The sequence below is a fragment of the Musca autumnalis genome, unplaced genomic scaffold, assembly GCF_047663935.1.
Source record: "Musca autumnalis isolate F117 unplaced genomic scaffold, ASM4766393v1 scaffold_5, whole genome shotgun sequence".
NCBI lineage: Eukaryota > Metazoa > Arthropoda > Insecta > Diptera > Muscidae > Musca > Musca autumnalis.
This window is the reverse complement of record NW_027412088.1, coordinates 126,543,356-126,556,400: the sequence shown is the minus strand read 5'-3', so window position 1 is coordinate 126,556,400 and position 13,045 is coordinate 126,543,356. Positions and strand designations below refer to the sequence as shown.

Below are 13,045 nucleotides of genomic sequence, written 5' to 3'. Positions count from 1 at the left end.
TAATAATAATAATAATAATAATAATAATAATAATAATAATAATAATAATAATAATAATAATAATAATAATAATAATAATAATAATAATAATAATAATAATAATAATAATAATAATAATAATAATAATAATAATAATAATAATAATAATAATAAATAATAATAATAATAATAATAATAATAATAATAATAATAATAAATAATAATAATAATAATAATAAAATAATAATAATAATAATAATAATAATAATAATATATAATAATAATAATAATAATAATAATAATAATAATAATAATAATAATAATAATAATAATAATAATAATAATAATAATAATAATAATAATAATAATAATAATATAATAATAATAATAATATATAATAATAATAATAATAATAATAATAATAATAATAATAATAATAATAATAATAATAATAATAATAATAATAATAATAATAATAATAATAATAATAATAATAATAATAATAATAATAATAATAATAATAATATAATAATAATAATAATAATAATAATAATAATAATAATAATAATAATAAAATAATAATAATAATAATAATAATAATAATAATAATAATAATAATAATAATAATAATAATAATAATAATAATAATAATAATAATAATAATAATAATAATAATAATAATAATAATAATAATAATAATAATAATAATAATAATAATAATAATAATAATAATAATAATAATAATAATAATAATAATAATAATAATAATAATAATAATAATAATAATAATAATAATAATAATAATAATAATAATAATAATAATAATAATAATAATAATAATAATAATAATAATAATAATAATAATAATAATAATAATAATAATAATAATAATAATAATAATAATAATAATAATAATAATAATAATAATAATAATAATAATAATAATAATAATAATAACGGTGTGTAGGGTGATTTATTAAGGCGAAAAGTGCTGTTGACTTTACCTTGAGTGGGGTGAGACGCGTTACAATTCGCGAGTAAACCGAGAAGTACTTCCGTACTGGTGAAGATACGACTTATAAGTGTTTTGTGTATAAAAACCGAAAGTGAATCAAGGCTGAGGCAATCACTGCTTATTGGAAAGTTCTCACTACGATCCGAACTGAGCGAATACAGTTCCAGGGAGAAATTGCAGAGAAATTCCACTACCAAGAGAGTACTCTCTACGATCCTCGCTGAGCGAACATAGTCTCTGAGAAGATTTGTAGGGCAATGATTGGAAATATCACCCTACGGTCCGCCGTAAGCGAACATAGTTTCTCAGAGGGTTTGTAGAGAACACTTAAGGAAGGGAGGCCTCTCTGCGATCCGAACTAGGCCAACAAAGGCTCCCTGGATATTTGTAGTGAAAATACCAATAGCGAGTTTCTAACTTAAAAATTAGCCGCCAGCCTTGAAACACATAGGGGTATGTCAAGATAAAATGGGTAAAGTAACTTACAAGTATGTAAATTCAGAGTAGGTGAGCTTTTCCGATGATGGCATTTTAATTCAATATGTTGGGTAACTAATACAACTGGAGAAGGGAAAAATAATTATATGACGTTAGAATCATCCCGATGACGACTTAATTGTAAAACATTTTTTAGAATTACCAGTTAGATAATGTGGGTGCCACCGTGGTGCAATGGTATGCACGCCCGCCTTGCACGCAGAAGGTCAGTGGTTCAATTCCCCGGCCAGGCAACATCAACCATTTTTCAACGGTGGCAATGTTGGCGACATTTCCTGAGTATTTCAGCCTTGAAAAACTTCTCTACAAGTGGTGTCTTAAGACACGCCGTTCGGACTCGGCGATAAACAGTAGGTCCCATATCATTGAGCTTAATATGAATCGGGGTGCACTCATTGATATGAGAGAAGTCTCCCTCGTCCCGTATGGGATGTTGTGGAACAATGTTAGTTAGATAATGTATATTTGAATACGTGGTGAAAACCGAATGAAAATACTTCCTGGTGAAAATAGTTTAGATACGAGGAATTTTGGTTGTTTGTTGGTGCTACCCTTTGAATTTTATTCACTGGATTTACTAGGTGAAGAGGACATTGGACCAGTTAGAATCCATCCAAATACTGTATTTTGTGCAAGTAATGAGCCGAGTATATTTTGGTGAATTCCGTCTAAAAGGATTTTTGGGTATAAATCAGCTCCAATCAATAGTTCTACGGGTCTACTATCAAAAAAGTGTGGATGCTAACCGAATGTTTGGGAATCGATGTGTTATATCGGGATCTATTGAGAAAGATGGAAGATCATCCGAGAAGAGCGAGTGGGCAAATGTAACCGATTTTTAATGGTGTCTGAGATAAAAGAACCCTCTGATGCTGGATCGATCAGAGCTCTAACTGGATAATCTTTACCGTTATGGATTAGATTCACTATAACAGTTCCCAGAAGAACATTACGATCCTGTAATGTATGGAAAACTTGTTGATTTACTATAGTTGGATTGGCACCGGTGGAGGTGAAAGCTATATTGTCATTGTGGTGAAGTACAGAATGGCGAGAAGAAGAAGGTGTAGAATTTGATGAAGGAGTTGAGGGAGGGGAATTAGTAGAACGGTGGAGGAGGGTGTGATGTCTTCCACGACACATATTGCAATTATGGGCGCTAGTACAAGTTTTGATTGTATGACCCCGTGAAAGACAATTCCAACAGCTGCCTTGTTTCTTCACCGTTGAAGATTTTTGGTCAAAAGGCAATTGTTTAAACTTTCGACAAGATCGCAAAGAATGAATTTCCGTAGGACATAGAAGGCAAGTTAACTTGGAAGGGGATTTTAATTTTCTAGAGACCGATTTATTGGTGATTGGTGATTTAAATTCTTTCGAAAAATACTTTTTATTGGGTTCAAGGCCTTTGATATCACGCAAACAGTCAAGAGTCTGAATTCTTTCAAAAATAAATGAATCCAAGTCTTCCCAAGAAGACAAAGCCGATTTGTCTCTAACACTCTGTTCCCATAGAGTGACAGTTATTCGAAGCTACGGTGAGTTAGTGGGAACTTGGATACAATTTCTTTAGCTTCGCCGTCTGTCTTTCTAACTAAATGACAGAGTCTCTCAATGTCAGTAAAACCAGAATTATTTATATATATCGCGGTGAAAAGGTCTCGGAAAGTTGGCCACGACAAAGAATCACCATGAAAGATTTCTATATCGTAGGGAGGGAGGGAGTGCTAGATTATGCACACTGTCCGGATTAGATGAAAAGAAGGTTTCTCGAGTTTGCAAACTGTTTTGAATTAATGAAGGGGCTGGATTATCCACCTGAGTACCGATTTCACACGACGCCTGTGTCGAAGTGCTCATGTTATTTGCTTTGTCGCCCTGAAATTCTTCTGCCGAGAGGTCCGAACCGTGTAATGAGGTTTGTGGGGAGGATTAAGAAGATTGGCGAATTTTTGCTAACTTGCGGTTCATCGTCGATCTGCATGATATATACGTCTGATGACACACTTCGTACTTACTATCTATCGAATCGATGATATCTTTTCCTGGGTCTACCGACGACATTAAATAATCGAGACAAGTATCGAACGTTGTTTGGACCTTGGACCATAGCTTGTCAATTTCTGCGCTACGGAACTCCAATTCATACTCGTCTAACTGATCATCCCGCATTTGGTTGAAATGGGAATCGAATTTGATCAAAGCATGCGATGCTCTGATAAAGAGATCTAAAGGTGTGACCGGCATTATACAGAATTTCTTTGTAGAGAATTTGTCAGACAAATTTCCACGAATTAGTAGGAATACATAATTCAGAAAAAGACCAGATATACACAGATAGTTGCAAAAATTCAATAGAATTTATTATTTTTGCACGAGGTGTAGTGTGAACCAATAGCTAAAATGTCAAAACTGATTTATTTTGCGGAAAATGAAACACAAATAAACCAAATGTCGGAAAAATTAAACAAATTCCCGCGAATCTGTTCAAAAATTGCAAAAAACAACAAATTTCCAAAAAGCTGCAAAAAATCAATTGAATTTATTGTTTTAGCAGCGAGGTGTAGGGTGAATCAATGACTGAATGTCCAAAATCGATTAATTTTTGTGAAATGGGAAAACACAAATGGCCAAAATATCGAAAACCGAATAATTTGGGAATTTTCCTTGTGAAAAATGAAAATTTTAAATTCCAAAGGGACTTCTTCAGAACAACCAAAAAAGCTAAAAACCGCAACCAAAAATTTAAATATGTTAATAAAAAGGGTGATTTTAGTATAAAAATATAAATTTATATTGAATATTTGAATAAATATATATGTTATATTTACTAAACATATAAATATATAATGCCGATTGTAGGGTGTACGATGTCCAAAAAACCGTTTATACCTAATACCGATTATTTTTCAAAAATATGCAAATATTTATTTTTTTCCGAAAAAATATTAAAAAATAATTTATATAAAAAATAATTTTTGCACCTGTGACCCACTGTAGCAGTAGAAATGACGAATATGTACAACAAAACGAAAGTACACACAACGTCGATAATGGATAATTATGGATTTAGGGATAGTGAGAAAATAAACCGAGATAAATATAACAACAAATACGTATTGGCGATCACTACACTTGTTGACTTGTTTGTGAATAATAAAGAAACACAGTACATATGGCGAATATTAGATTTATTGGATGTAAAAAATAAACGACATTTTGCTATTCTAAAGGGAACACAACCGTATTTTGGTGAGAATAACTATTAAAAGATTTATTGTGTGGACTGTATGAAGATTTTAACCGTATTTGTTTGTAATTACCGAGCGATAGGGTGAATAAAAGTCGATCAGTATACCGAAATATTTTTTATGCGAAAATAGAGATAAAAAATTTAACACTCGCGATTTGCTCACTTATGGAAAACACTGAATTTACACACCTGGTATGGTTTTTGGTGGAATATACATTGTTCTTGGTGATGCGATTGGATGGGTTTGTGTGCTGATGACTTTACCTTGAGTGGGGTGAGACGCGTTACAATTCGCGAGTAAACCGAGAAGTACTTCCGTACTGGTGAAGAGACGACTTATAAGTGTTTTGTGTATAAAAACCGAAAGTGAATCAAGGCTGAGGCAATCACTGCTTATTGGAAAGTTCTCACTACGATCCGAACTGAGCGAATACAGTTCCAGGGAGAAATTGCAGAGAAATTCCACTACCAAGAGAGTACTCTCTACGATCCGCGCTGAGCGAACATAGTCTCTGAGAAGGTTTGTAGGGCAATGATTGGAAATATCACCCTACGGTCCGCCGTAAGCGAACATAGTTTCTCAGAGGGTTTGTAGAGAACACTTAAGGAAGGGAGGCCTCTCTGCGATCCGAACTAGGCGAACAAAGGCTCCCTGGAGATTTGTAGTGAAAATACCAATAGAGAGTTTCTAACTTAAACAGAGGGTGATCTTCTGAATTTACGATAAGTTGCTATTTTATTTTTACGAAGGTAGTTTAACTCTTTGTTCCCGTTATTGGTATGTTTTTGTTGCACGCTTTGCGAATTGCTTTTGTGATGATGGCGTTTACTTTGTTAAGGTTTCCATTAAGCTTTTTGTTGACTAATTTGTCATGCACGTTTGAACTGTAATAGCTCCAACTTGCCTTAGTTAGATTGTATCTGTAGGATGGCTTTACTTTAATGAAGGGAGAGGCAAAATTGATGTTGGTAGTGATTGGGAAACGGTGGCTTCCGTAAAGACTGACTCTGAACTAAAGGAAGAAGAGATGGGGAGCAAAACGCAATATCAATATTTGTAAGAGTCCCAAAAGTTGATAGGGTGGGTGGATTTGCCATCATTAACTATGCATAAGTTTTGCATATTTAGGTCATTTTACAGTATTACACCCCTGGAGTTGTTTTGATAGATCTCCAGATGACATTCCAGATCCCCAGATACATCGCCTATGTATCTTAGTGAATATATCTAATACGTCAGATAATGTGAATGGTTCGTTTGGGTTAATATAACCGAAAAAATTCAAATTTTTATGTATATGTTTATGGTAATTTCCATAATGATACTTAAGATGTTTGAGTTATTGAATATTCTTTTGTGGGGTATGTTATTTTTAACTAATACTGCAACGCCGCTTTTAGCTGTGGTGTTTTCTGGTTTATTAGCTGCGTATGAGGCGTAAGCTTTAGGGGCAATGAGTTGAGAGTTGTAATCTTTTAGGAGTAATTGAAGGATCGATATAGTTATTTACAAGTCCTTTTATATTCCATTGAATAATTCTAAAATTATCCATATGGAGGAGTTAAATGGAATGTATCAAATAATACGTTAGATTTATAAATCCACTGGATTCCAAATGTCAATTCCATAACGCATACGTCAAATAAATCCAGGGAATGGAAATTACCTGACGTACACGCCACGGAATCGACACCTGAAATCGAGTGGATTTCACAAATCCAAACGTACTATAAGATATTTATTAGACATGTCAATGTCATCTCTGTCGTGTACTTCAGATCTTCTTGATGTTATTTTTGCTGGAGTAACTTGGGAGTCATTTGTTTCTCGAGAAAAATCTCTTGAGAGCGCGTGAATTAGATTTGCTGAGAGTTGATGAGCTGTTGCTTGTGGTTGCCTTTTCATTTTGTGTTAGATCGGTGTTTGATGTTTGCATATTTGTTTGTGCTTTAATTTTATTTATTTGAGAATTAACAGAGACAGTATATCTGTTAAGTTTAGATGTTGAATTTTCAGTGGTGGGTTTAGTTATGAGAGTTGTTGTTGTTTCGGATGTTCTGTTGTTGAGTTCTGAAGGTTTATGGACAATGTTGTTCAGTAACGGTGGATGAGTTGTTGCTTTCTTTATTTGATATATTCATCCTTTTTCTTCGCTCTTCAATTGCTTTTTCAAAAGTTTCTGTGGGTATTTCAAATGATATATTTTTTGGTGTTTGTTCGAGTGGTTCTTTGAATGAGCATTCGTTTTTTATTTTGTGTTTGAGTACCTCCTTTCTTTGCGGTATCGCTGGGCATTTTTTGTTGTTAGTGTGGATGGCGGCAACTAGTGCATTGAATTTTTGAGCAAAGTTTGGGATCGTGAATTAAACAAGAGCAAACTTCACAAATTGCATTGCTTTTGCAGTTTTTCTCGTGTGCCCGATTTTAAAACAGTTTTTACACTGTAATGGATTTTGAACATTCTCTTTTATGTAGAGTAGATGTAGAGTACATTCAATGGGACAGACACCTGCCAGATTCTTTGCCTTAAAGAAACGAGTGGCTTGATCTTCATTTTTAGTTAAGAACAAAATATTGGCATCCCTTGTAAAGACAGTTTTTAGCGTGGTGTCACTGGATATGCCTTGAATCGCTTTTGATAAGAGAAAAATTTTGAACGAATTTAATGGTTTTTCTGCACATTTGCTTTTCATTACAATGTATTTAGGACATTGTTTCCTTGTTTTTGATTGAAGAAGAGGAGGGTAATTCAATGAATTCCCAAGATGAAATGAGGAGCTTGTTTTTTTGTTTTTTTACGCCTAGGAGATGTGGGGCTTGCTTCCCCTGGATCTAGGCAAGAGTAATAATTTCCTCCCGAGGAGGACGCCATCATAAACACCACTAACGCGTTTTCTTTAAAAAAGTTTCTTTAGATAAAACGAATGAAAAAGTACACGAAAATATGAGTGTAATAGACTACGATTTATGTTATGTAGACAATAACTTGTGTGTAGTGCGCACGTAATAAGATCTACGCCATTGTTTTAATAATTTCTTGTCTCAATTCTTGATTTCCTTAGCTTCAAACTGTTATTTCTTTCACTAATTGCGATGCATCTCAGCTTTTTATGTATTTTTAATGCATTTTATATGATTTGACGACAGCGAGGAGATTAGAGATTGTTTTAGAGATTAATTGTCGAATGACAAAAATACATTTGAAGGAAATGCCCGCGGAAACATGCCGCAAGATGGCGCAATCGGTGCGAAACGCTCATAGAATGTGATAACCACCTATGGTTACCATAAAAGGCTCAAACGTATACCAAAAAAACAATTTCTAAAAAATTATTTAAAAGGAAAAATACTTTTTTGACGTAAAATAATTTGTGTTGTTATAGATTTTTATGAACATCTAGAATACCAGCAAGCCTTTTGGAACGGTTCTTGCAGATATTAGATCTTAACTACTAACAAACTACTTACAAATATACTGCATACAAATATTTCACTGTTTGTCCTCTAACTTCATGGTTTTTAACGAATTTATTAAACATTTTTCAATTTTTTAAAGAGGCAATATACTTAATTGACTCACTGTATGCCGTATTATTGCGGGCATTGTGAGGTATAAAATACATGTGTTGTATGTAGTTCAGATGAAAATCAAGACGCTTCGTAAGAAGTATTATTGTTTGGGCTTGAATGGCAACAAAGGATGTTGAAATTTTTGTTTTTATAAAAGCAAACACGGTCAAATATGCTAACAATATTTCTGAAAACTATTTTCAAAGAAAAGTGCAAAAAATTGTATTCTATGCCCTGATTTTTACTTCTATCAGGGCATCACCGTTAAAGACTAGCATAGGTTAGGTTTAGGATGCGTAACTGCCGTGATGGCAGCCACTAAATCTTTGCCAAATTATGTAATCAACACGAATGGAATTCGTTCTGAATGCAATTTTCAATTGGTTTTTAAGCATTCTGGGATTTGGTAGGACGTCGGGAGCCTTTTGGAAGTCTAGACGGGTGGGGGGTTCATGTCCTCCTTTGACCAATCCATGTTTGCATTACACGATTATTATAGACTCCCTTATTTATTTAGGAAAAAAATTGTAAAAAAATGGACCTGTGGAAATACACTACATATCAATGCCAAAAACACCCCTCTATAAAAACCAAGATTTTAAAAGTAATAGTTTATATTAGTCGATGCTTCTTATTTTTGGTAGTCTCACGTGATGTTGAGAGTACATGCCTCATGTTGTACGAGAATGAAAATATTTATTACAGCTTATGACAGTAATGATGGTATTATACAGATGAAGTTGTTGAGATTTTGGACAATGGAAAATGAAAGTGATGTGGTACTGATGATGATGTTGCTACTGATGATAACGATTCTACTAATGATGAGCTACTGAATATATTCCTATAGATGTTGATAATGCTATTGGTGTTGATAATACTAATCATGGATGCTACTGGATTAAGAAAGTCAGCAACGTAGTATATCAATTCTGTAAATTGATGATTATATATGCCATTTAGCGTGTGTACTTTTTAAAGTTTGTTCAATCAGAAAAAGGTGTTATTGTTCGATGTTTGCCTTTTTGCAGAAGTCAGCTATCACACTCAGACCGTTCAAGCCCTTGGATTGTATGAATGCATCTACTGTAGTGTGGTTATACAGAATATGGAAAGATCTTCTTGCATTATTATGTCTACTACAACTGAAAATTACATGCGATGACGAGTCTTCCACTTCACATCCATCACATAAATGTGTGTGTCATTTTTGCGAGGGTACTGTACATAAACAATGCCCACTTAGTATTGTGTCTAGCATTTTTTGAGTTAGTAGATACCTTGCACAAGGGTAGATCTGGCAAACTATCGATATCAGCCCGATTCGATTTGTTATTTTTTGAAATTTTGCCTGTTAGGAATGTTTTTTTGCAAGTGAAAAATGAAAGCCAAGGACTCGAACCCACACAGTCACCATATTACGTTACGTGGCTTCGCTGTTGGTTGAGCAGCTCTTCAGACGTATCGACTGTCGAATAGCTTCTCTGTCCTAGGACTTTTCGTTTTTCAAATGCAAATGTGTTTTTATACATTAACGGATATTTGGCCGTTGATATGTATTTCTTCATGACAAACGCTGTTTTGCGCTGTCTTTGAAGTTATGAATTTGGCTTTGAACGCTAACACGCCGTGACAACATTTTTTGATATGTTTTCAAGGACGTGGGCTCAAAATTTTTCCTTTTAGGGCGAAGATCATTTTTAATGATTTTTATTAATTTTCTCGTTTAGAGTTAGGCTTGATGATCGGAATTTTTTGCAAGTAAAAAAGGAAAGCCAAGGACTCGAACCCACACAGTGTTTTGTTGATGTTTGATTGAAATGCCGTTGCAAAATTAAATTTTAAAACGTCGGTACGTTAAGTTTTCGTGCCCTCCAGGTAGAGTTTAAAGATATTTGTTCCAGCCATTTTGACGAAATCATAATATTGTTTCACTTACTATTCCTACTGACTGGTCGGCTGAGAATAGTTATACTTTACACCACCATGTGGAGAGAGCATTATAAGTTGGTTTTGGGCCAAAAGTTTGTATTGCATCGAAAAAATTGTCGTATATGTATATACCAAAATTAATGTCTCGACGAGTTGAGTCGATCCATCCTATTGATTTCGGTGATGGTCGGATAATATTCAGGGCAAAAAACTTATTTCTGGAAAAAGTCATGGTTTTAAATCCGCTTCTATAAGAGGAATACCAAAAGCAAGACCTGGCATTGATAGTAGAAAATATGACCTTCACAACGATGTAAGGTTGTCGTAGGTGGTAAAACAACGGAGATATCGAAATAATCGATAATCAAACCAAACATTTCATTTTTGCAATTTTAATTGTAATGACGAATGTCAAAGCTTTGGTTGGGGATCTTCCGAAATCAAAGCCTGACTATGAAAATATAAAATCCCACCTTTACAATGATGCAAAGTAGATTGGCGTATGTGCATAAACAACGAATATATGCGATATATGCTAATATTCGTTAATCCATCCCATTTTTATTTTTTTTTTATGTAATCACGCTACAGGTCACAGTTTTTATAAGATCGTAACGAAATTTCGGGAGTTTATGCGAGTCGCACCGAGAAAGAAGCCTATTGATTTTGGTTATTGTCGGATAGTAGTCAAAGTTCGGAATGGGTAAAAAAATCATGTGGAGAAAAATTCAATTTTTTTTCTTTGCGAATATCTCGGCTTCCTGTAGGGATATTCCAATGGCAAAGCCTATCAATGGAAGAAGAAGATATCACCTTTACACTGATGAAAAGTAGGTTCCCGATGGTGGCCAAACAAAGCGATATCAGAGTGCGTTCCATTTTTTGCGTTCGATTTTGTAATCACACAATTTTAATCGGACCGTCAAGAAATTTTAGTGGCTAATGGGCATCCTAGAGAGGAAGAACCATATTGAGTTTGGTGATAGTCGGATAATCTTTCCAAAAAGAAATGTTTACCAGTGAAAAGCGTATACAAAGGGACAGTGGGTAGAGTATCACATAGTCGGCGCCGTCCCGACTACAGCCATTGCTCACTTGTTAAAAAAAATTAGAAAAATAATTTGAATACAAAACAAAAATTAATCGTGGGAATTAAATTCCCCGAAGTCGAAAAGCCCTTTTGCAGTATACTGCCAGAAATTGCCAAACCCGGTATGAACCCTTATGGAATTGGGCTTCTCTCCCATTGTTACATCTGGCTTGATTATGCAATTGTTAACTGGTGTCAAAATCAATTGAAGTTGGTGACACTCGCAAGGATCGTGCTTTGTTCAATGGTGCACAAAAACTCTTTGGTATGGTTATTACCTTTGGTCAAGCCAATGTTTACGTCATGACTGAAATGTATGGTAATCCATCTGAATTCTTGATCATCATGTAATTATTTGCCGCTGATTTGATTGTGTTACCTTTGGATGAATTCGTGGAAAAGGGTTATGACTTGTGTTCCGGTATTTCTCATTTCATCGTCACCAACATTTGCGAATCCTATGTGTAGGAGGTCTTCTCACCCACTCTGGACGTGATACTAAATTCGAAGGTGCCGTTATTGCCTCGTTTCACTTGATGGCCACTCGAAACGATAAAGTTCGTGCTGTGCGTAAAGCCTTAAAAACTTCATGAAGTCGGTTTATTCGTTTACACAAAAAGCATGTAGAATCAATCGCGTCTGTCCACAGTTTGCTTTAACAAATTTCTGGCTATTGTTTCTGCGGCTCCTATTTATTTTCGATAGTATCGATATAAAAACTATTCATGGATATTTGCGTAAAAAATTAAGTATCGATTTCTTTACCACCTATTATAATATCCATATTTCTGGGCCTTCTGCTAAAATGCATGACGTTTACTTGTTCCATATTAAACTTAAGTAGAATATGCTCACATTTCTGCTTGAATTCTGAGATGTAGAGTTGCTTTTGCTATTTAATTTATTTCTGAACACAGAATTGAAAATTGATCAGCAAATTGATACAATAAACTGTTCCCTGAACAGATTGAATGCAAACTTTTAGTGTAGACCTTAAAGAGTATTGGTCTTAGCCCACTATCTTGTGGAAGACCGTTTTATTATTTTTAGGCTTTTGCTTCTCAATATTGTAGTATACTAAGAAGAATGTAAGGTAACCCTAGCACGTAAGATAATCACGTTACGTTAATAGTAACTAGCTATAATAATAACTAGAATGTAGTGTCTCTCACCTATCACTCTATTTTGTAAGAACACAGTAAGTCTGTGTATGAAATAGAAAGTGAACGGACATACGATCCGCAAAGAAATAAAACAATGGAATAAAACAACAAAAAAAACACAGTTAGTGTGTTTTATTTTTCACGGCCAGCTACACTACAAACATCAGAAGTGGGCCTTATTCGCCAAACATAAAATAAATGCAACAAAATTGACGCAAAAATAATCAAGTGTTAAATGATAGAAAAATTAGAAGAATTGTCTATCACATCGTTACAGTGTGTATGCAAGAAATTAAGTTTGTCCGTATTTTGATTAAACGCTTGAGAAATGTGTTGCCAGATGACCTTGAAACTGCAATTCAAATTGTTGAAGAGGAAGACCACACAGCAAATATAAGCGGACTTATGCACCATGACAAAGAAGACGACGTCACAACAGTACCGTTACCAAATGAAGAGGTACAATTAGAAATTCCATCCAATATAGAGCAACCAGCAAATATACAGCAACCAACAAATGTAAAGCCACCAACAATCCTACAGA

The 13,045-nt window shown here is 33.9% G+C and overlaps 1 pseudogene; it reads left to right on the top strand.

The window, feature by feature from the left end:
• Nucleotides 1–7,763: 7,763 nt before the first annotated feature.
• On the top strand, nucleotides 7,764–12,139 carry LOC141405253 (protein transport protein Sec61 subunit alpha-like; annotated as a pseudogene).
• The last annotated feature ends 906 nt before the right edge of the window (nucleotides 12,140–13,045 follow it).